General features: G+C 36.8%; 1 pseudogene; it reads left to right on the forward strand.

The window, feature by feature from the left end:
• Window positions 1–15,199: 15,199 nt before the first annotated feature.
• LOC134502477 (U2 spliceosomal RNA) lies at window positions 15,200–15,370 on the forward strand (annotated as a pseudogene).
• Window positions 15,371–23,992: the final 8,622 nt, after the last annotated feature.

A 23,992-nucleotide genomic window follows, 5' to 3' on the forward strand; every position in this document is an offset into this window, starting at 1 on the left:
TGTTCAGCATTGTTTCAGAAGACAAGAAACAATGGTTTAAAGTACAAGGAAGAAAAATTCAGTTGAACATCAGGAAAGAATTTTCTAATACTGTAATAAGAGCTAATGAAACAGACTACTTTAGGAAGTAGTGGATTGTTATATTTGGAATTATTTAAGCAGAATCTGGCTGACCATCTGTTGGAGATACTGTAGTAATGGATTCTTGTACTGGACAAGAGTGTACTAGACAATTTTCAAGATCCCCTTCAACCTTAACAACCTATGATTTGATGAATACATTAGCATATAGTAGGTAACTGAAAAGGGAATAACTTTATGTACAGTACCATGAATCTGAATCCCACCTACAGATTTGGGAGGGTTGATTTTACAGTTACTGGCTTAAAAACAAATCATTACACAAAGTATGGATCTGAACCTGGGGCCTTTTAATGGTAAAACAGGGCCAGCAGACAGAAGTATATATAATAAATGTAATCATAGAAGCAGACATGGCTGAATTGCAAATACAGACTTTAAGATAGTTAAGAAGACCACTAACAGCATTATAGAAGAATTTAAAACATAAACTTTAGAAAAATTAATCAATTGCATTTGCCCTATAGTCTATTTCAGAACAATTAATTAGAAGTATAGTTGGCTTGCAGATGTATGTATATGTGTGGCAAGTAAAACCTGCAAGTTAAGTGAAGATATATATAACTCTTCTTTTATTGACAAATAATGGACATCAGAGTTGAATAATGCAAGGATAGCAGAACAAGCCAATTCTACCTGGAAAACCAGGTACAATTAAAGAGAAAAGATACATACAAAATTAAAACAGCAGAAAAGAAATGTGCATGATGAAGCACACAAAAAACAAGGGCTAAAGGATTCAATGCTCCAGCTGTTTCTGAAATGGTCTCTCAATACTACTACTTTGCAACCTTTGTCAGATGTGATTCAGTCATGGGGAACATTTTAATAAAAGAGACAACAGTATTGAAGCTGATGTCTTTATGCTACTGACTCAGTAACAAGATTTTATTTTCACATTTCTTATTGAGTATAAAGAAATTAACATGTCCCTCTTTTGGGGGAGATGGGCGGTGACAAAATTTGAATAATAATAAATAAATCAACGTAATGAACCTCAGTACTAGGTCTATCTGCACTGAAACCAGCACTGGGTTTTACTCAAGTAAGTACGCATAGAATTTATTGTAGTTTTTAACAGCTATTTTTATGAGAAGCAGAGCAATTGAAAAAGAAAGTAGAAGTATTTCCATAGTATTTAGTTTCACGGACAAGTGAATATCCTGGCCTAAGTTGTTTTAGAAGACAGGAGTTTTGAGCTGTAGGGATTTCTTTCTTTAGCCTTTAGGTTTAATAGAGAACTTAACTTTAAAAAAATGAGAGTAGAGCTCATGGCCACTATGTTAAACTTTTGATTAGCATTTTTAAACAACTTACATAATAAAAGAGATAAATAAATATTTAACATGACTTATTGCTCTGTTCTGCTTTGGGACTATCAGCTGAATTTCATTTTATTTTAAGCAGTTAATGGACTTCCAGGTATAGTTTGATATCTTTTTCCTTCTCCTCATTAAAGATGCTGGCTAAACCCTGGAATCCTTTTAGTCACATTCATTCACCTTTGGATTTCCTTCAGCATATGTTGCTGTAGAATGTCTTGTGCATTCGATCAATATCAGAAAAAGTCAATGGAACAGTGGTATAGTCTCAAGTGTGGGTGCATATCTAATGTCCTATGTGAAGTAAGACTTTGTAACTGAATAGGTCAGAATTCTGGTTATATTACTATGTACTGGCTAATTGGCCTTAAGAAAGTTTTTCCTGACTTTCCTGGTTGCCAAGAAGGAAGACTTCAAACTAATAGCTTGAAAACAACACAGGAATAAAGCAGTATTATTTATATACCACTTGACTAAACTTATTCCAAGTTTAGTAATAACAGTAACTGTCAACATTTCTGGTTATTTGCACTTAGCTATTTACAATGGTCTTTTCACTAAAACCTTAGTGTTAATAGTCTCAGTGTTAAAAGTGGTTTACCTGAATTGTTATTATACCTTTTATTCTACTTTGTTTGATTTAGCTTATTTTATCTTTTATCTTATTTTATTTTATTTTCATGTTTTATGTTAGATAAGGCTAGTCAATGATTAAATATGTTTAAGGAGGATTAGGAGAAGGCAGAACTTCTCAACTTCTATCTTCCATCTGTTTTCTCTCTAAGCATATCCATATAAGTAAAGAGCAAGTGAGGGAATTCCTTGCTAACCTAGATGAATTAAAGTTTTCAGGGCCAGATACATTACACCCTAAGGTATTGAAGGAACTAGCAATTACCTTGGTGTTTGCAGAAGCACTCTCTGTAATCTTAGAGAAATCCTGGAGAATAGAGAAGATTCCAGAAGACTGGAACAGGCCTAATGTTGTTCCTATTTTTAAAAAAGGAGAAGAAACAGGGCCTAGGAAACTACAGGATAACTAATGGCATCAGATCTACCTGATCTCAAGCGGGGTGCTCGCAGGCTTTGTCTTGGGTCTGCAGGGAAAATTGGGAATGGGGAAAACTGGGTCAAGAGCAGCATATGTGAAAATAGGGTTACCAGATATCTGAATAGGTAAAGGAGGACATAGACAACTGGAAAGGAGGACAAAAGGGGGAAAAAGAAGGACATACTGTTTAAATTTCTTGGCATCCACAACAAAAATTACAGTGAAAAACTGCAAAACAAACAAACAAAAAAGTACTGAGGCCTATGCACCTGTATATGACTTTACTTTTTCCAACATCAGAAAGACTGATTTTCAGTCTCAGGATTGTGCTAGAGAAGGTTAGGAGGAAAAAGCTTTCAGCCTGTAACTAATTAAAGTATTGTCAATTTCAGGCAGCAGCACAAGCCAGCTGGAGGGTAATTACTGCGTTGTGGAGAAAAGCTGCTTAGGAAGAGATACTTAAAAAGCTGGACAATATTTAATTTTAAGACTATGGATGCTGGACAGAGGTCATCAGGAGAAAAAGGGAATATGTCCTTCTTTTGCTGGATGTCTGGTAACCTGATGTGAGAACATGTGTGTATTAGCGGATCATAAGCTAAACATGTCCCAACAGTGTAATGCAGCTGCAAAGAACATCATTTTGAGGAGTATCAAGAGAAGCGTCGGGTCCAGATTGCAAGAAGTATTATCCTGCTGTACTCTGCCTTGCTCAGGGCTCACTTGGAGTATGTGTTCAATTCTGCAAACTCCAGGTTAAAAAACACACTGATAAATTGGAACAAGTCCAGAGAAGTGCTACCAAGATGGTGAAAAGTCTGGAAGTCTTTCAAGGAATGGTTGATGTATGTACTGTACTATACAGACCCCTAAAGCTATATGTTTAGCTTGCAGAAGAGAAGGCTGAGAGATCTTCAGATATCTGAAGGACTGTCACATTGTAGAGGATTCAGACTTATTCACACTTGCTTTAGAGGGTAATACTAGAACTAATGGGATGAAAGTTCAAGGATATAGATATAAATTATACATTAGGAAGAACTTCTTGACAGTAAGAGCTGTCAATCAATGGAATAGATTACCTCATGGACTGGTTTCTTCCTCTTCACTGGATGTTTTCAAACAGAGCTGGATAATCATGTATCAGGGATGGTGTGGTAAATCGTGCAGTGTGTACTGGGTTGGAATGATGATCTCATAGATCCCTTCCAACATATGATTCTATGATATAGTACTTTGACTTTGTATAATACAATATGAATGCTGATAAAATACAATTTAATTAGCAGAACAATAAACAAATTGGATTAGTTGTTTCAAGATGTATTGAAACCATTTGAATGGAACTGGTTTTAGAGAGATGTGGTCTAAAGAAAATAAAATGAGCAATGAGGATGGTTTCAGTTCCTATTCCAAGTCATGGAATTAATTGTAAAGGATGTTTCTTCAAAGTGAGGGCTGAGAAATGAGGTAAACTTCTAATTAATGCAGCAAATCTAGTTTTTAAAGTAGTCTTTTCCTACAGATGTCAATGCAGAATGCAGCATATTGATAATATTCCTTAAAAAGAAAAGAACTCTGCATGAATTAAATAAAGCTCATTAGAACCTTAATTCATAATGATTTTTCTCATACAATAAGGATTAGCAGACTAGAGCCTGTATGCAACATATGGATCACCATCCTCCCATTTGTGGCTCTTTAACATCCTGAGATTGCAGAGTCACATATTGGAGGTATATGTATATGTATATGTATATGTATATGTATATGTATATGTATATGTATATGTATATGTATATGTACAGTATATATATATATATGTATATGTATACAGTATGTATACACACCACCCATAAGGGTGGTGTGTATACATACTGATTTTTTTAAAAACATATATATCTATATCTAAATTTCAGTCATAATTTACCCGCCCCCACCATCAAATAAAAGGTTAAGGAATGGAAGAGGCAAGTTTCTAGTAATTCTCTTCCTTTCCTTAATTTCTCTCTCACCTTTCTCCAGATGATACACATCACCATTTTTCAGGCCAGTTTTCTCTTTTTCTGAGCATTTGCAGTGGAGGGCGGAGAATTCAGGATAGTTATAGAAGTAAGAGTCCTTTGAGAAGCAAATCTCTGAACTGCCCTTTATTCCTCCCAAAGATAGCCTAGAATTGTTTTCAAATGATGATTTTAGGACTTTTTTTTTTTTGAGGGGTGAGGGGTTCAAGGTTTTTGTTTGGCTTTTTGCTATATTCTTTCTTTCCTTTTTAATACTATGTCACCAGATGATTTTCCATGGTTCTATGTGGATGGAAGGCTAGCCTGTGTTCTCCGATCCCTCAGATGAAGTCCATCACTCCAGTAAATATGTAACCATACATTTGTTTCATGGCTTTCAACTTCTTTCATCCACAAAGTATATTTGATATCAGGCTCACATTTTTCTTGCATACAAATTGCAGAATTTTATCTCTAAAAAACATGACCTTGCACTCTGTGGATATTATCATGGAGATGTATATACAGTATGTGTATGTGTATGTATGTGTGTGTGTGTGTGTATACACATTATATACACAGTATATATACCATATATATATATAGTATACACACAGTATATATACAGTATACACACTTCCAAGTCTGACAGAAAGTGACTGGCCTAAGGCAGGACTAGAACTAATGGTCTCCTGGTTTCTAGCCTGATGCCTTAACCACTACTTCTGACATCTTGCTAAGACAACTGCAGGGACTAGTCCAGGCAGTCGCTAAGAATTGAACATGATTGAATATAAATATAAATATAAAAGGAGTGATGAGATATAAAAATCTCAGGAGTATGAAAAAAAAGATGGTTAAAAAAATATGAAGATTGAATATTTGCCAATAATTTAATCAGATAAATCAAATTAGTCATATTAGAAGTTACCATAAAAATGGTTGATAATAAAAGGTTTCAGGAAGAAAGTAGCCCTTTGTAAGCATTGCAAACATTTATATTTATATAATATTGATTATACAGGAAGAAACAAAATTCTTTATAATCATATGAGAAATATCTTAGAAACTAAGACATTTAACAGATTATATAGCTCACATATACTGTGATAGATCTTTGGCTATTTTAAAAATGTATGCATGGAAATTTTCTGGCAGAAGTGCCCTGAGACTCCATTTTCAGAATGGAACTCCACATAGATTTGTTTACTTGAGTATATTATATTTAATTTTCATTTAAACAGAAGCTATATGGATGTTCTTCTATCCTAAACTGACATCTTGGAAATTGTCCAATGTTTCAGCTAGGATAACATAAACACTTAATGTCATATAATAGCAGGAACATTAACAAAAACAAACAAACAAACAAACAAACAGAAAACCACTTCTGACAGCTTTAAAACCTGATCCATCAAGGAGACATTAGCAGAAGTAGATGAGTCTTATGACATTAATCTTCTCTATGATACCCAATCCTATGCTTTATAAAAACTTTCAGACTAATGTACTCTTGCAGGTAGGTGTTTTATATGCCTTATAGAACACCTAGTTCCTACAATTCCTACACATCAAATCCTGCCAGATGTATTTATCTCTAATAATGTCCTGCTCAATATTTTCTTAAGTGGCATTGCCTCCATTTCTTTCATTAATATTTTTTTTCAAACTGGTGTGATCAAAATAATAAAAAGCCATTTTAATTTTTTCTTTGTGGTAGTAGCCTGCAATATTTGGCAAGCTGTCAGTGAGCATTAAAATCCTGAGAGGGCATGTTTTCTATATTGTGTTCATATCCTCCATCCCTGTAAAGGACTGCAACAATGTGGAAACACCTCCTCCCCACATCTTTGTTATAAATGGTTGTGCATGAACAGTTTTCTACCTGGAAACTTTTCTTGGAAGGAACAACACAATTGTTTCTGTGAGACAGTCATTTTATGCACACCAGCTCCTGCAATTTATTAAAGCAAGCCTCATTTTCGGCCTTTAGTTTGATGTTACATCTTATGCTAAGCTGATAAATGTTTTGGTTTTTACCTGGAAAGTGGTTTGACATTGAATTTATGGTGGTGTTTTCATGAAACCTTTAAGTAATTAAAATTTCCAGTTCAAATATTCTTTGGGCTGTGCATATGTGAATGGTGCCTCCTAATCCAAGAGACAAGCTGTACAGATAATATGAATACTTCATTATGGTCTTGCTTTATGGACCTATTTAGTTATACTGAATTACATTGGGAATTTAGCATTTCCATTCCTGGGACTGGTGGGTGAGGGGGAGAGGGAGGGAGGGAGGGAGGTTGCAAATGGTTTGCAGTTACTTTCTAAATCTCTTTCTATACTTCTTCCTGATGTTGCTGTCACTTGGCACTGCTACTTCTATCACCACCACTGTCTTCTGGTCCTTGTCTAATACTACGATGTCCAGTTGATTGGCCAGTACCTGCCTGTCTGTCTGGATCTGGAAATCTCACAAGATCTTAGCCCTGTCATTCTCCACAACCTTCTGTGGAATCTCCCATCTGGACTTGGAAGGGTCTAGCCCATACACTGTGCAGATGTTCCTGTACACAATGCCACCTTGGGTCCTGTCTAGCGTGGTAGACACCTGCTTCTATGGATCTGGTGCTTAGTGCCTGTTCTTGTGCTGCTATGATAAGTGCCTCAGGGCTGTCTTTTAGTCCAGCCCTTTCCAGCCACTGGTAGGATTTCCCAATGTCAGCCACCTCAGCTATCTGTCGATGGTACATCCCATGCAGGGTCTTGTCTTGCCATGGCACTTCCTCTGCTTGATCTTCCTTCCATGTCTGCTGCTGCCTCAGGCATTCTCCCAGCAGCTCATCTTTGGGTGCCATCTTACTGATATACTCCTGGATGCTCTGGGTCTCATCCAGGACAGTGGCTTTGACACTCACCAGACCCTGCCCTCCCTCTTTCTACCTGGTGTACAGTCTCTGGGTGTTGGACTTGGGGTGGAAGCCTCTGTACATTGTGAGGAACTTCTGGGTCTTCACATCAGCAGCCTCCATGTCCTCCTTTGGCCAGCTCACTATACTGGCAGGGTATCTGATGACTGGCAAGGCATACATGTTGATGGTGTGGATCTTGTTCTTCCCATTGAGCTGGCTCTTTAGGACCTGTCTTATCCTTTGCTGGTACTTGGTTGTTGCTGTCTTCCTTACCTCCTCATCGTGGTTCCCATATGTCTGTGGGATACCAAGGTACTTGTGGCTGGTCTGTATGTCTGCTATGTGGCCTGGTCTGTATGTCTGCTATGTGGGATGTTCCACCCCATCAGTCTTAACTACCTTCCCTCTCTTTACTACCATCTGGCCACACTTCTCCAGTCTGAATGACATCCCAATGTCCTCCCTGTTGATCAGTGTTAGGTGGATCAGTGAGTCGATGTCTCATTCACTCTTAGCATACAGCTTGATGTCATCCATGTAGAGGAGGTGGCTGATAGTAGTTCCACTCTTGAACTTGTATCTGTATCCACTTCTTGTGATAATCTGGCTGAGGGGGTTCAAGCCTATGCAGAACAGCAGTGGGAACAGTGCATCACCTTGGTATATGCCACACTTGATGACCACTTGTGCAAGCTGCCTTGAGTTGACTTCCAGTGTTGTCTTCCACAGTCTCACTGAATTCTTGAGGAAGGTCCTGAGTGTCCTGTTGACTTTGTATAGTGCCAGGCATTCACAGATCCATGTATGTGGCATTGAGTCACAGGCTTTCCTGTAGTCAATCTAGGCTGTGCTCAGATGGTTGGTCTAGACTTTGAGTCTCAGGTGACTGCTCTATCTATGAGCAACTGGTGTTTGGAGCCTCTGGTGTTGTTCCCAATGCCCTTCTGAGCTGTCCTTATGTACTGGCCTATATGGTCCTGCAGCTTGGTGACTATGATGCCTGATAGGACTTTCCATGTTGTTGGGAGGCTGGTTATTGGTTGGTAGTTGGATGGTGTTGTTCCCTTGTTGGGGTCTTTCATGAGACCCCAACAAGCACTGTCCTACCTTGTGTTAGTCAGTCTGGGTGGGAGCCTGCTGCTAACAGCTGGTTCATCTGTGCTGCTAGGCATTCATGCACTGCTGTTAGTTTCTTTAGCCAGTACGTGTGGGTCATGTCCAGGCCAGGTGCAGTCCAGCTGTTCCTGTTCTTGACCCGCTGTTGGATGTCTACCACTAGGAGGGTGACTGGTTCCTGCTCTGGGAGATTGCTGTGGTCTGTTGTCAGGTCCTGCAGCCACTTTGCACTGGAGTTATATGTCTTCTCTTTCTCCCATATGTTCTTCCAGTACTTTTCAGTTTCTGCTGTTGGTGTCTTTGCTGTCACTGTGTTGTTGCACTGCAGTTGGGAGTACACCTTGGATAGTTCTTTGGTGAACAGGGCATTTATCTTCTTGACCTCTGCTTCTCTAGTGTATCTCCTTAGCCTGGTGGCCAGTGCTGTGAGCCTTTGTTTAGCAGTCTCCAGGGCTTCAGGTGGAGTCAGGCTGTTGTATTTTTTCAGTAGCCAAGTCTTATACTTAATCTCCACACCCTTCTGTACTTCCACCAGCTGACCAACTTCTCTCTGAGTTGCCTTGATCTTAGCCTCCAACCTCATTTTACAGGGGGGAGGGGTATGTACTCCTTCTTGATCATGTAGCCAAATATCTCCAGGATTACAGCAGCTGTAGCATATACTAGTTCATTGGTTTGAGTTATAGTGATAGCAGGGATTGTTGCAAGGGCTCTGTTGGCATCTTCTAGCATACTATCTGATGCTACTTCTCCACTGAGCCTTGGTAATCGGTTTCAAGAGTTTACTGTAGCTAGTTTATCCATGATCTTTTGTCTCATATCAGCTGCTGTGTTTTATAATGGAGGCAGTGGCAGTGAGGTTCCAGCTTCAGGTGTTGGCTGCACCTCCAGTTGTTCTTCTGGGTCTTCTTGAGTCTGGGATATAATGTGTAGTTGGTCTATCTCAAGTTGTAACAGCAGCTTCCTCTTCACTATGTTGAAGTGTTGGGTAACTAGCTGTTTCTCAGGTAGTGTGGATGCAGGTCTTCAATCCATCCATAGTTCCCTCATGCATTTCATATATCCCCTCTCATTTAGGTCTGCTGTTGTAGTAGCTTTCCATCAATTCCAGGTTCTCTTGACTTGTCCATGTATGGTTTGTATGGTTATGTATGTATATAAATAAAATTGTAAAATTGTTTCAGTAACCAATTATATGATTCTGCTATTCCAGGTGCTGATTTCAGGCAAGTTTGTTGCCTTTCCATCTCTTACTATTCTCTTGCATTTGAGGATTCCCAAAGCTGGTACTCTGGACCTCAGCTCTGCGATCTAGTCATGGCTTCACAACTTGACAGTTGTCAGCCAACTAAGAAATCCCCCCTCTACCAACAGTAAATTGCTTATTGAGTGGTTTTTCAGAAAAACTAGGAACAAAATCTCTCTCTCTCTCTCTCCTTTTTTGTACGTGTGCTTACACTGAGAAGTCTTTCAGCTACAAAATAGGTATTTACCTGCACAATCAAAATGATTTGTCTGTGCTACATGCTCATTATTTTTCTGATCAGCTTGTCATATTTCACTGGTTAGACAGGCTTATCAAGATAATAAGATTTATAGCAGGCAAATCAATACTTCTTTCTTTCTTTTCTAGCCTATCCTGAACAGATTCAATAGAGCCACAGCTTCAGATTCAGCCGCCCAAAACTGATTTGGAATGCTTAGGACATCAAATGAAATGTGTTTGCAACACCTTAAAGCAACAACATATTTTCAATGGATCACACATTTTCCCTCCATACTTGCCACTTAATCTCAGAAAAAGTTATGGTTGTTTCTAGTTTTGCAGACAGATGCTCCCGTACTTTTCAGAGTAATTTTTGTAGATTGAATCAGAAATACAGCCCAGTCCCAGTAGCCATCGCAACACTGAAGATCTGACTTTTTATTTTGTATCCTTTGTCTACTCTATTCATAACTAGGATAACTGTGAAATGTTCTAAACAGTGGTAGCAAGATCACCATGCCCTCTAAACCCATCCTTACAGATTTATTGACTATGATTTCAGTATGATGATGGTAAAACTGCCTTTTGCTTGAGGAACATTGATCACTGATTTCATTTCAAGAAAAACTATATATTCACTCTAATGGGATCAGCTGTGATAGGAGAGAAATGTGATCATTAAATTTACCTAATTAGCAATTCATGAGACAGTATGTAAAATCAATCAATGTAACTCTTGTTACAATGTGGCAGTGTGGTTCTACAATCTAAAGAAAATGAGCCCCCAAATACATGTAATACTGAAAAAAATATATAAAATATCTCACTTTAGGGAAAATTGCTGGCAAAAGGGATTTATTAGGAAAGTGAAAAAATGCATATATAATATATACAAAGATGCATTTTAAGAAATTGTAAATTGAGGCTGAATCAGGACAAATTATTTGTAATGTTTGTAATAATTGTACAAGGTCTCATAAACTGTACTTCTCTATGACCTCTATATCCAAGCACAATAGCAAGTGCCAAGAGATGAATTAAATTCCAACTCTTTAACTCCCTACCAATGTTGAGTCACAGGAACTTTCTTAATACCAGAATGTCTATTTCAAGACCTGCCACTCAAAGCAAGTTTATTTATTCTTGAGCAACTCCTCCCCTGTTATTTCTGGGTTTGGATCTTCCACTATCAAGGAGTAGTAACAATATATACTGTAACAATGAAGATTGGTTGGCTGTCCTATCTTGTAAAATGCTGGTAGTTGCCAACTTGCACTATATAAAATTGTCAAATTACACTATGTAATGTAATTTGCTTTGATTTTCAGTTTTGTCATAAATTTTGCAAACAAGACAAGACTGAAAATAAAACAGAAATACTTCAGGATGAATAACAACATTAGTGGCGCAATAGATAAAATACCTTTTGCTAAAGAAAAAAAATAACATGCTTGAAATGTTTGCCACAGAGAATATATGCATTTTAAAGCAACTAAAAAAAAAAACATTATACCCAATGGAAAACACTGAGATTTTATGATTATTATTCTTATGCTGATACACCTTGGGGTATGCAGGGTTTCAAATAAGATGTCAAAAATCATTTGTAACATGAAAAAAAATCTTATTTTTATTCTTTGCACAAAAAATGAACATGATTATGTTTGCCACTGTTTTCATTTCAAAAAGAGAGAAATGGCAGTGCTTTGGTATAGTTAGGAAAGCATATATTTTGTTTGGATAGAATAGTTTATTTTTAGAACTCTAAATGTAAATGAATGCCCAGAAGAACACCAGTGAATGAAAATTGGAATGTTGTTGATTGTTAAAGTTGGGTCAGATTAATTTGTGTATAAGTAGTTATTTGGTCATTAAAACATTTTAACTCACCTTGATATCAGTTTCCAGCCTTTGGATGCTAAAGTATAAACAGAAGACACCAATAAGAATAAAACTTAAGCTACTTTTTCAAAGAAAGTTCAATATTCAGATAACTAGCCAAAGACACAGGTGCCATTATCCTCTAGTTCAGAAAATCATCCCCTTGCATAAATTCCATTTCTCTAGGACTGCAGAAATCTGATGTCAACAACAAACAGAAGCAACTTAACAATTCAGATAGCTGGCTTCTGGATGAGGTTTTATGGCATATTAGACATCTCTGAAGTAGCAGAGATGGCTTAGTGAAGTGAACACTGGCCAGTAGTGATTTCTGGCCAGTGAAAGACTTTCCAGATAAAGGAGAGAAAGAGAGATCACCCACCTATTCCCCAGACAGCTGCTCCTCAGGAGGAGACTAGGGGATGGAAGTCTTGTGGTCTTCTCTTGAGTAGAATAGCTGGGGGTCACAGGAGAAACAGGTCTCTCACACTAGCCATACAGCCTTTTAAAGGACATTAAGTATGACCAATCCTCACTTTCTTAATCACTTTGGGATATAATCAATTTACAACTGAAAAGAGGTATTTGAAAACAGTGGGACAAACAACAACAACCCTTCTTGGTGAATCAGCCTTCCTTCCAAATTACAGAAATTAGAATAATGAGGAAAATAATACTTTTAAAAGAGTTTAAACCAACAGCAAAGAGCTTAATCAAGATTTTGCCTAAGAAAGTTATAAATGGATAAAGGGGACGGTATTAATTTGAGAGATAAAGATATTCCCTTCCTGGGAATGTTGACTGTCTGACATCAAAGGGAAAAAAAATGGTGCTTAATGGGGGACTGGAATGGAGTAATTTGTCCACAAAAGGACAGAACCTCTGAGAAAGATGTTAAAACAATACAAGGGAAACTACTAAAGCTTCTTTTTGGCATGATGAAGAATTTACAGCTGGTTGATGCATGGAGACACGAAAACGGTGATGCAAAAGAATATAGTTATTTTCCTGTAAAACACAGATCTTTTTTCAAAAATTGTTATGTTTTGGATATCTAAGAATTCAGCTACTAATGATCACAAACTGGAGATATTGCCAAAGACTTTTTCAAACCATAATACAGTAACCTTAAAAGAAAAACCAGTTCCTTCAGATGGAGATTAAATGAAACACTGTTGCAGAAAGAAACAGTAATAGAAAACTGCAAAAAGAAGTTAAAAGAATTATTTGACAATAATCTTAATAAAAATACAGATATAAGAATGGTTTGGGATGGAAGTAAAGCTTTTATGAGGGGACATTTCATACAGCATAATAGCAAACTCATAGAGAGAGAGAGAGAAGAAAAAACACAAGCAATTTTAGATTATAAAATGAAAGAAGAATTAAAGAAATTCCCCAAAAAGAAAATTATTTCACAACAAATTAAACTGTTATAATGGCAGTTGTCTGTAAGAGAAAGGTAAAAATGAATTATGCAAAACAAAAATTTGAATTTGCAAATAGACCAGGGAAATGGTTGGCATACCAATTGAGGAAAGAAAAAGAGGGGGAAAAAATGATATTGAAACTACAAGATGGAAATAGCATAACTGATAACTTAAAGATGCAAAAAAATATTTCATCAATATTACTCCATATGATATAAGGGAAAAGAAATTTCCCTGGCAAAAGTTGATGAATATTTAAAGAAACAAAATTTACCAAAGATTACAGAAAAACAGAAGCAATTAATGAATGGACCTATAACAATAAGGGAAGTTTGTAAAGCTATAAAAAATATTTTAAAAGAGAAAGTGCCTTGACCAGATGGTTTACCAGCTTCTTATTATAAACATTTTGAAGATGAACTACTACAACCATTGCAACACATGATGGACTCTATTTTACAGACTAGAAGGATACTGGACAATTGGATAGAGGCCAATATAACAGTAATGACTAAAGAAAGTCAAAATTTGACCTCACCAAAAAATTACTGCCCAATATCATTACTGAATAATGATTATAAGTTATTTACAATGATTTTAGCTGAGGGAACGGAGATGGTTTTACAGGACTTTATTCATGAATTTCAGTGTGAATTTTAACCTAAAAGACAGCTGAGGAACAATATTTGAAATGTATTGGGTATTTTGGAATACTTAGAATCATAATAAAAAACAAGCAGCACTGTTTTTTCTTGATGCAGAAAAGGCCTTTGATATTTTGAATTGGACTTTCCTGTTTAAAATTTTGGAGGATATGGACTTTGGTGAGGAATGGGTAAAATTGATTTACACTTCACAAAAGGCACAGATAATTGTGAATGGGAATTAACAAAACCTTGTAAGTTACAGAAAGGGACTAAATAAGGATTGATATTTATTTTAACTTTGGAAGTACTGAATAGAGCTGTAAAGTGAGAGGAGAGAATTGCTGGATTAAAAGAGAAATTTACAAATTATGGTTATTTGTGGACAACCTGGTGATAACCCTGGAAGATCCTCTGGAAGGAATAGAAATATTAGTGGAAAAACTAAAAGATTTCAGGGTATTAGCTGGCTTTAAAATGGACAAACAAAAGACACAGGTGTTAACAAAGAATATGAACACCAAAAAAACAAAAGGAATTGATGGAAAAATGGTTTTAAGATTGAGAAAAAAGTGAGATACTTGGGTACCACTATGACTAATATGAATTGTATGTTATATCAGAATAATTAAGACATTGAAATAAATAAAAAAGGACATGTTAAGATGGGAGAAATTACAATTGTCATTTCTGGGGAGAATTTCTGTGATAAAAGTGAATGTTTTGCCAAGAGTGATTTTTTTTCCCAAACAATACCTGTTTTGACAACTGATATACTATTTAAACAATGGTAGAAAGATTTATCTAAGTTTGTATGGCAAGGGAAGAAACCAAGAGTTAAACATAACATACTTCGTGATGTAAAGAAATGAGGAGGATTGGGACTGCCTGATTTCAAACTGTACTTTGCAGTCTGCTGTTTGGTTTGGATGAAAGACTGGGTTCTAGTTCTAGTTCTAGTCCTTTAGTTTCCTTCCCTAGTTTTTTTTTTATTCTCTCTTTTGAATATATGCAAATATAGTTTATCTCTATGTGTCTATTGATGGCTAATTTGTCTGATTGCCAATTCCCGGAATTCCCTAACATTTTTCGATTTAGCTTGATCTAAAATGCTAATAGATTGCCAGTTGAAACTGTGGCTGAGTCTGCCTATGTTTTGTGAGATTAAGAAGTTAAATTAGTTATCTTTAATATGTCTTATCATGAGAGTTATATCGCTTCTCGGCTTTTTGGCTAAGATCAAGTGTAGTAGTATCATGAGATTTGTGATCATATAGATATTATTTCACTGTTAGTCATAAGTTTAGAAAACTCAATTCTTTAGTAACACTTAATGCAGTGCTAAAACTCACTTCTACAAGGAATGGAATATTAGCTAATCATTGATTGATATTGCTCTCAGTGGTAACCCAAGTATATTACTGAGCTAAACAATAATGTTTCCGTTTCATGTGATTTGTTTGACTTTTCTTTTTTAGTTCAACAACTTTATTGGATTATTTTTGTTTAAAGAAGCTAACTGTGGCATGACTTTTTTCAGGTCAGTCATAATTTACAAAGAGAGGGACATGTTCAGTACACCTTAGGTAATTACTTGGTTTTGTTTTGCAGTGGCAGACTGAGTTTGCATGGTAGCCTCAGGCACAAAGTGATTTCAACTCATGGATGTAACTCATGCAAATGCAAACTCCATGGATGGATGGCAGAGTTTTACATTGACACTCAACAAATATTGAAAAAAAGCTGTTGATGTTTAAAGTTCAAGATCTATGCTATTTTCAGAAAAGATTTGAAGGACTTAATTATAAAGTAACTGGTATTCATCTTCATTTTGTCATAATGGCAACATAGAACTGGAAACAATAGACAAGGATGGCTGTCTTTTCTAGGCTATTTGTACAGAAGAGAACATATATGCATCTGATAGTTAATACAACCACTTTTATTTAAATGAAATTCAAAATCTAAATCTTGCTATTATTACTTTAATGATAAAAGGCAAGACAGAGGTGATCCTTTCAACAGGAAGATATGGGGATGGTAAAAAAGTAAGAGAAGTGGAAACTCAGTAAAAATAAAAATATAATTTGTCATGTTCCAGTAGTGACAGTGAACATTTTAATGGTAGAGCAGTAATTAAAAGTCAGATTGAAAGTACTGAGCATGTTGCTTCTGGGATAACATAGAGATTCTTTTTACTGACTAATTTATTACAACTTCTAAGCCCCTCAGTTCTCCAAGACTCTGAGTGGCTTATATCAATCAATAACAAAGGATTAAAAACATGATAACCAACAAGATACACATCAGCACAAACACTAGATAAGCTACCAGAAAGGAGTGGGCTAATCCTTAATGTCCCCAAATGGTTTCATTAAGAATCAAGCCTTTATGGTTCTTCAGAAGCATAATGGAATAGGTGGTCTGGATATCTGGTGGCAAACTATAATACAGAAGGCAGCCATCATCAAGAAGGCTTGATAATGGGGTCCCTATAGAGGACATTCCATTGGGAAAGGGACATTTAACAAGTCTTCTTTTCCAGAGATTACCAAACAGGGGAAACCTTAACCCAAAGAAGGTGGTCTCAAAGATATCCAAGTCCTGGGTCATGTAGGGCTTTGAAGGTGGCAGCCAATCTTTTGGCTAACTGGCAGTCATGCAGCTCTCATACAGAACTGGGATGCTAACTAACTGTTTGGAGATATAAATGTATGTCTGCATGTCTGCATGTACAGTATGTTTAAATGTGTACAGTGTGTGTACAGACACACATATACATTTACATGCGTATGTACCACCAAACTCAAACTGAGTCTAGAAGTTTGTTCTATGGTTCTAAAAGAATAGTGTGGGATGAAAAACTGAAAAGTTAAGGGAGATTTGGGCATAATGGATAGAAATACTGAGGCAATTACAGCTCCCCACGCTTCTCCTGGAAATAATATATACTGGTTTGATCATGCATTTCTGTCCAAAATGTTCATTTGATTTTTCTTAGTCATTGTAGGGGGCTGAAACAAAGACCTTCTTATATATTCCACATAAAAACTATATTAAAACTTGACCAAACTGCAACCAACACAGTACTAGCAGTGCTTAAGCAGAGGCACAATGAAACTTTGCAGAGAGGTGTCCCAAAAGCATTTTGCTTCAGCTGCAACAATATATGCTGCCCCTAACTCTCAATCAAGGTGAAAACCCAACCAAGCTACTTTAGCATTTCACTATGTCAGGAATAAAAGCTATGTCAAGGGCGATAAACATACACAAATAATGTACAACAAATAATATGCTACTCTTTCACACGTACTGTATATTGTTGAATATAATCAGATGTCTGCCTCACCTTCTCCAGACGTTATGAAAAGTGAAAATGAGTCCTCAGATGTTGGGAAGGATCAAAGTCCTGGTCTTAACATCCATCCATAATAGTAGTCATAACTAGTGGACAGCTGACCTATACATACAGAGATAAAGGATTTTCTCCCTGTGAATGATGATTATTTTTTCCCTAGATTCCATGATTAAGGAAATCTGACAGATTTCCACAGACAAATGCATAACTACTAACTCTACAACCACAAGGAAGTAAAGGAGGTAAAGCAAGCACACTTGTCGCTTTCTCCCTGAAAAGGAGTGATGAGTTGCTCTTCGTGCCAAGGATATTTGTCTGTCTGTCTTCTATTCCTGTTTAGCTTAAATGCATGGCTGAAGACTAAGTATACACCAGAGCTCTGCATGTAGTCCAGCTAGAAAATCTTCCTAAACCATTGTACAGTTTGAAAGGGAAGTGTATTGACATTTGGTCAAATATGACTATAGTCCACCATATGATCTGGCAACCTAATGAAACAAAATCCCCAATGGCCCTAACAGTTGCACTAACAGTTGCACTAATGGTGCAAGCAAACCTGAATACAATTCCTTTCAGACTTCCCAGTTAAACTTTAGAAGTCAAGAAGAGCTCTGGTGTATACTTATTGGTGTTCCTCCATAGTCTGAAGGCCTCACACTTTCTGGTGAATGACTAAAACTTCCATTTTCTCCCTCCCTCCCTCCCTCCCTCCCTCCCTCCCTCTTTCCCCCTCCCTCTCTTTCTCTCTCCATCTGGGAGAAAATAAGAAAAAAAATCTAATTTTGCGAAAGTCTTTATTCAGAGTTGGACATGTGAAGATGGCATGCAGGTATGGTTAATAAGATATGCTTGGGACCCAGGCAGTAATTTTATTGGTCCTTTGGGAACCTTTGATAGGATCCCTTGAGTTGTACAGCTGGCCAGACCAACTGTTCAAGGCAATGAGGGACTTTAATTAAAATGATATTGCATTAAAGCATAAAAGTAAGACTATCCATGTCCTCCATAAGGGAGTCTTCTCTGGTATGCTTATTTATCAGACAGATGTTTGCATATAGCTCACTAAACAAAAAAACAAAAACAAAAACCTTGAAACAGAAACTCTACCCTGGAGCTTTTATAACACAAATTGCACTGATAGAGCTGTTAAGAATTTAACACCAAAGCCTTCTTATTTATTAATACTGCTTAAAAATAGTTATTAAAATGGAAACAGATGACAATTTAAGAGTAAAAAACATACATGCACCACTTGAAAAGACATATTTGTAACAGTTACATGTAAATGAAACAGTTACTTTGCAAATGAATATTCAATATCTTACTGTTTGCTTTAATTATTCACTGGGTCACAACTGCTAAATAAAAACTCCATACTGCTTTGCTTAGAAACACCAATATACCAAAACAGACACAAGACAAGTAAAGTGTTGTGAAGTGAAGTGACATACAAGTAAATGCACACTTACACACACATGTGTACACCAGCCTTTTCTTTTTATAAAGGTGACTTGGAAATGATATTAGTCTTCCAAGCCATGGAATAAAAAATTGAAGATGAGCCCTAGTGTATTCTTCCTCTTTCTTTGTTACATACAAATGCTTTTGTGATCATAACCCTTCTTTTCAAGGTTCCTGACTTATTCCATTTCTATTTAGTGTAAGAAAAGTGGGGGAGATATACACTGGGTTTGCTCTAAGAAATACCTATTTAAAGTTTTGAATCATAATTCTATGGTTTTACCTAAACTAGAACAATAGTGTACATGAGCCCACTAGGACTGATTTCTAAATCAGGATGAAGTGTTCTCATTAGCCCAAGAATAAGAATTATATGAACAAATGTCTCACTGGTATTCTAAAGCATGATGCATGGCTGGGAGGATTAGTGATGTTACAGGTAATCTACTAAATATCATGTACCCACACACCATTCAGGTTTCCAGTAATTTTAAGTTATTTAATACTGACCAGTACTTGCTTTGGGATTGCCTTTTAGAATAAGGCAATCTTCCTTCCTTCCTTCCTTCCTTCCTTCCTTCCTTCCTTCCTTCCTTCCTTCCTTCCTTCCTTCCTTCCTTCCTTCCTTCCTTCCTTCCTTCCTTCCTTTCTCATCTATCATTATATCTGTATCTATCTATCTATTTATCTATATATCTATCATTACCTATCATTAGCTATCATTGCCTGTCATTATCTGTCTGTCTTCAACTGATCCAGAATGTGGCAGTGTGATGGCATGCCTTATAAAGCTCTACATGGCATAGGTCCTGTTTATTTGAAGGACCACCTGTTTCCAATGTTATCTGCCAGTCAATTCGATCCTGCAGGACTGGCGTGCTCTGGGTTCCTTCAATTAAAAAATGTCGTTTATCCAGACCCCAGAAGCGTGCCTTCTCCATAGCAGCACCTGCCCTCTAGACCAAGGTTCCCCCTGAGATCCAGATGGCCCTCACTCTGCTGTTGTTTAGAAGAGCTGTGAAGACCTGGCTCTTCACCCAGGCCCCTTGCTTCATCACACTTGCCATTTTTTTTTATCTTTTATTGATTTATTGTAATTAGTTTGTTATAAGCCTCCCAGAATTGCTGAGTCAGGCAGCATACAAGTTTAATAAATTTTATCACACACAGACATAGGCACAGACACAGACAAGCACAGAGACACAGACACAGACACAGACAGACAGACAGACACACAAATATATATATATAGGCACTTGGTGATCACACAATAGTAGCATTAAAATGGAGCCAGCTTGTTGGTGCTTTACTGCCACTTTTATTGGTCTGTGTGTCTGTTCCAGCTGAAAATTCTGAAATCTTGTAAAATTAGAACAAACTGCTAGAAATCGCCCTAGGCTTCAATCAACATAGGCAGGACTCATGGAGGGAGAGATTTATCTTATCTCTTTCTTATCTTCTGGTAATCTCCCCACCCATCCTTTTCAACCTGAAGCTTAATTGCAACTAACTCTACATTGGATTATAGACTTCGTATTTCACACTCTATCCTTTTCTATTTTTGAAGCTAAACATTAATATGCTTGATCAGAACTTTCAAGTAAATTCTGACCACAAGTAATTATAAAAAAGACTTTTGAAAACATGTTCCTTTGATCTTATTTCAAGTGAATAATTAAAGTTAGTAACTGAAGTGAATTTTCCAGCAACTTTATACAGTATTAACAAGCAAATACAGTATATGCTGGTAGATTTTCACATACTGCACTGGCATCCAACATTATGTGATCCTTCATTATTACAGCAGCATGGGATGAATCTAATGAAAGTGAAATTGCCATATCATTGCAATAAGATTTAATTCATTCTTTAATCACAAATAACTGTGCCTATGGTTGAAGTTTCAAAATGTGGAGCTAAAATAAAACAGCTGTAAATGGCAACTTAATTTCTGGCAGGCCCGATATGCTATTTCTTCACTGAAGATGGACTATTTCATGGTGGTCTGTCACATTTCTCAGATTTAATGCACTTCAAATAGCCTTCCATCATTATGTCAAGGGAGAACTTCACAATATGTTTCATATTTTCTGCTTCATACATCAAACTATAAAATGTTATCCATGAAACACAGCTGTCATTGTGCAAAAATTTTAGCAAAGTTCTCATTTTTATCTGACATCTAGAATTACCTAAAGTAATAAAAAAATCTTCCTTTATTGCATATTTGCCTTCATACCCATTCTGTCTCTGTCAGTCCACATATAGCATAGCAAAGTGATATTTAGAAAACACCTTATTGGATTTTCTGCAAGGTAGGCATGAAAGTCCACTTTTATGCATTGTCATTATTTTAGAATAAAAAGCACATAACTAAAAATTCAGAAAATATATGCTGGCCTGACAGCCAGTGAGACTTGATACTCAGAGAACTGTTGGGACTGTACTCCATTGTACAGCTAGAATATTTCTGAGACTGTTCTTTAATCTGGAAATATTAAAACAAAAGTTGTTGCAACCACCAAACAGACGGTGGTGGTTGCTAGAATTAGGACTGTAGCTGAGAACATGATCTGAAGGCGAAAGTTCCAAGTTCAATTCATGGCTTCTGCTGGCACTGGTTCAAGAGTAGTTTGTGTCAGACTAACAGGCATGGGTTTAGGGGCCCCCAAGTCTAGTGCCAACAAAAGAAACTTGGTAGACAAAATGATCACAGGAATGTGTTTAGAAGGAGAATCTGACACTTAACTGATTCTATCTATCTATCTATCTATCTATCTATCTATCTATCTATCTATATCAGTGCAGTTGTTTAATACGAAAAATAAGTGTCTACAAAAAAGTATGTGCTACTATAGATTCACAGAATCATGGACTTGGAACAGGCCTTACAGGTCACCTATTCCAATTTTCTGCTTCATGCAGGATCCACTACAGCATCTTTGACAGATGATAATATAGCAACTGTCTGAAGATATCTAGTGATGGAGAATTCATCAGGTCATGTGGCAGCCTGTTTTACTGTCATTCAGACAGGACACTCTTCCTAATATCTATCCTGAACTTCTTTCTTTGTAGTTTTAATCCATTGGTTCTGGTTCATAACCATTAGTCCTGCCCTCTGGGGCAATAAAAATAAATCTATGCCTGTGTGGCAACTTGTTATGGGGCTGTCTGATGAATCAGACTCTGAATTGGAGAAACAGGGCTTGAAAGGTTTTGATCTTCTAGCTAAGGACCCAGTGACTGTCAAATATTTACACATGAGGCTCAGAAATATCAGGACCTGTTGGAGAATGAGCTGGCAGTTCTGGAGCAATCAGGTAATCAGCCACCTGTTTCAGATTTAGCACTCAGTACCAACCTAGCAGTTTGAAAACATGCAAATATGAGTAGATTAATAGGTACCGCTTTGGCGGGCAGGTAACAGCGTTCCATTTAGTCATGCCGGCCACATGACCACGGAAGTGTCTATGGACAAACACCGGCTCTTTAGCTTTGAAACAGAGATGAGCACCGTCCCCTAGAGTTGGACACGACTGGACTTAATGTCAAGGGAAACCCTACTGCATTAATCTACATGAAATCACATGATCCATTTTCTTCCAAAGATGCATTTTAATTTTTTTCTTCTAAGTATACATTTTAAAAAGTATTTTATTCTAATAGATAATCAGGAATTGTTTTGAGCTGGCAAAATTCAAAGGTGTGTGAAATTGAAAGGATAAATGCATTTTCATCATTGATTCCTCACTGTGTTCCTAACTCAGCCCTTTGGCTGAAGCTGGAATGGTTCCAATTAAAACTCGTGCCCAAATAGTAGATGTTAGTTATTGGCTCAAACTAATTTGAGTTGTCCGGCTTCTTTGACTCCTCAAGACGAATTCCAGACTTCTTGGCAAAAATTACTTGGTGCCACTGTAAGCCATTGTGGATTCTCTACCTGATGCACTGATATGAATGGGATTTGATCAGGCCAAAGCATCTTTCAAGCAATGTGTCAGAGCTATGACTCTGCAAAATGATCTTAGCCAGGCTCCACAATATATTAATTCAGTGCACCCACAAAAAAGTGTTGCTCCCACACATTACCTGTACAAAATTGTCCCCCAAAACACCAGAAGAGCTATTAATCTTGCCTTCTGTAATGTCCTCCCCTCTACTCTTTTGGAGGGAAGGTTCCATAATATACCAAAAGAGCTGTGGCTCCGCCCTTGTGGTGAGGGGAAAATTGAAACTGTGGGTCATGTGTTGCTGCATTGCCTTTTTTATAGAAATCTATGAGAAATGTACATTTCCCCATGTATAACACAATATCTGGACAGGCTGAAGGCTCATTTTCTTAGTCTCTTGCTAGCTGCCCAGGGGGCAGGGATTTCAGACAATGTAACCCAGTTTTGTGTTAGAGCTATGATTAAATGTAAACAACTCCCCTGAGTAAGGTGATGCTGAGCCTTAACTAGGCTTCCATAACTCAATATATTTTCTCTTCCTTTTTTTCTTTCCTTCTTTCCCCTCCCCCTCTTTTTCTTTCCTCCTCTCCATTCTATGTTTTATTTTACTATTTCTTTGTTATAATTGGCTGGAACATTTTGGTTTTAATTCCAACAAACAGGGCTTCAGCAAGTATTAGGCTTAAGATGTTAGCATAGCTGTACATTCTCATAGTATTTTATAAATTCTGGTATTACTTATGTCCTTTTATAGTTACCTATCCTATTTATTTATACCATTTAGATTATTCATTTTAAAACTAATTGTAATTTTATAGGATTCTTTTGTGTTTTAATTACTGTACTCAGTTGTTTTACATTAATAATTTTAACTTTATCTTATTTTATTCTATCAATATGATTTTTTATTTTTATTTCTGTGTTGGCATAATTGTTATGGTATTACCTCTATGCTGGTCTGTGACCCAAAAAAAAATGATGATGATAATTAGATTGCTCAAGGAGCTGCAAATCAGTTTGTTTCCATTGAAATGTGCATAGAACAGAGTTGATAACGAAGTGCCTGTGGTCCTAAGCCATAGATGTTTCATCAGAATATATGCAGGGCACCTAAAAATTAATTAAAATAAAAAATAAAAAATATCAGCCTGCAAAATAAGAACTTCAATATCTGATGTAGCTTTTATGTGGTATTTATGTGTTATTGCAAGACCATTCAGCATTCTCAAATGAA

The sequence above is a fragment of the Candoia aspera genome, chromosome 8 (assembly GCF_035149785.1).
Source record: "Candoia aspera isolate rCanAsp1 chromosome 8, rCanAsp1.hap2, whole genome shotgun sequence".
Classification (NCBI taxonomy): Eukaryota; Metazoa; Chordata; class Lepidosauria; order Squamata; family Boidae; genus Candoia; species Candoia aspera.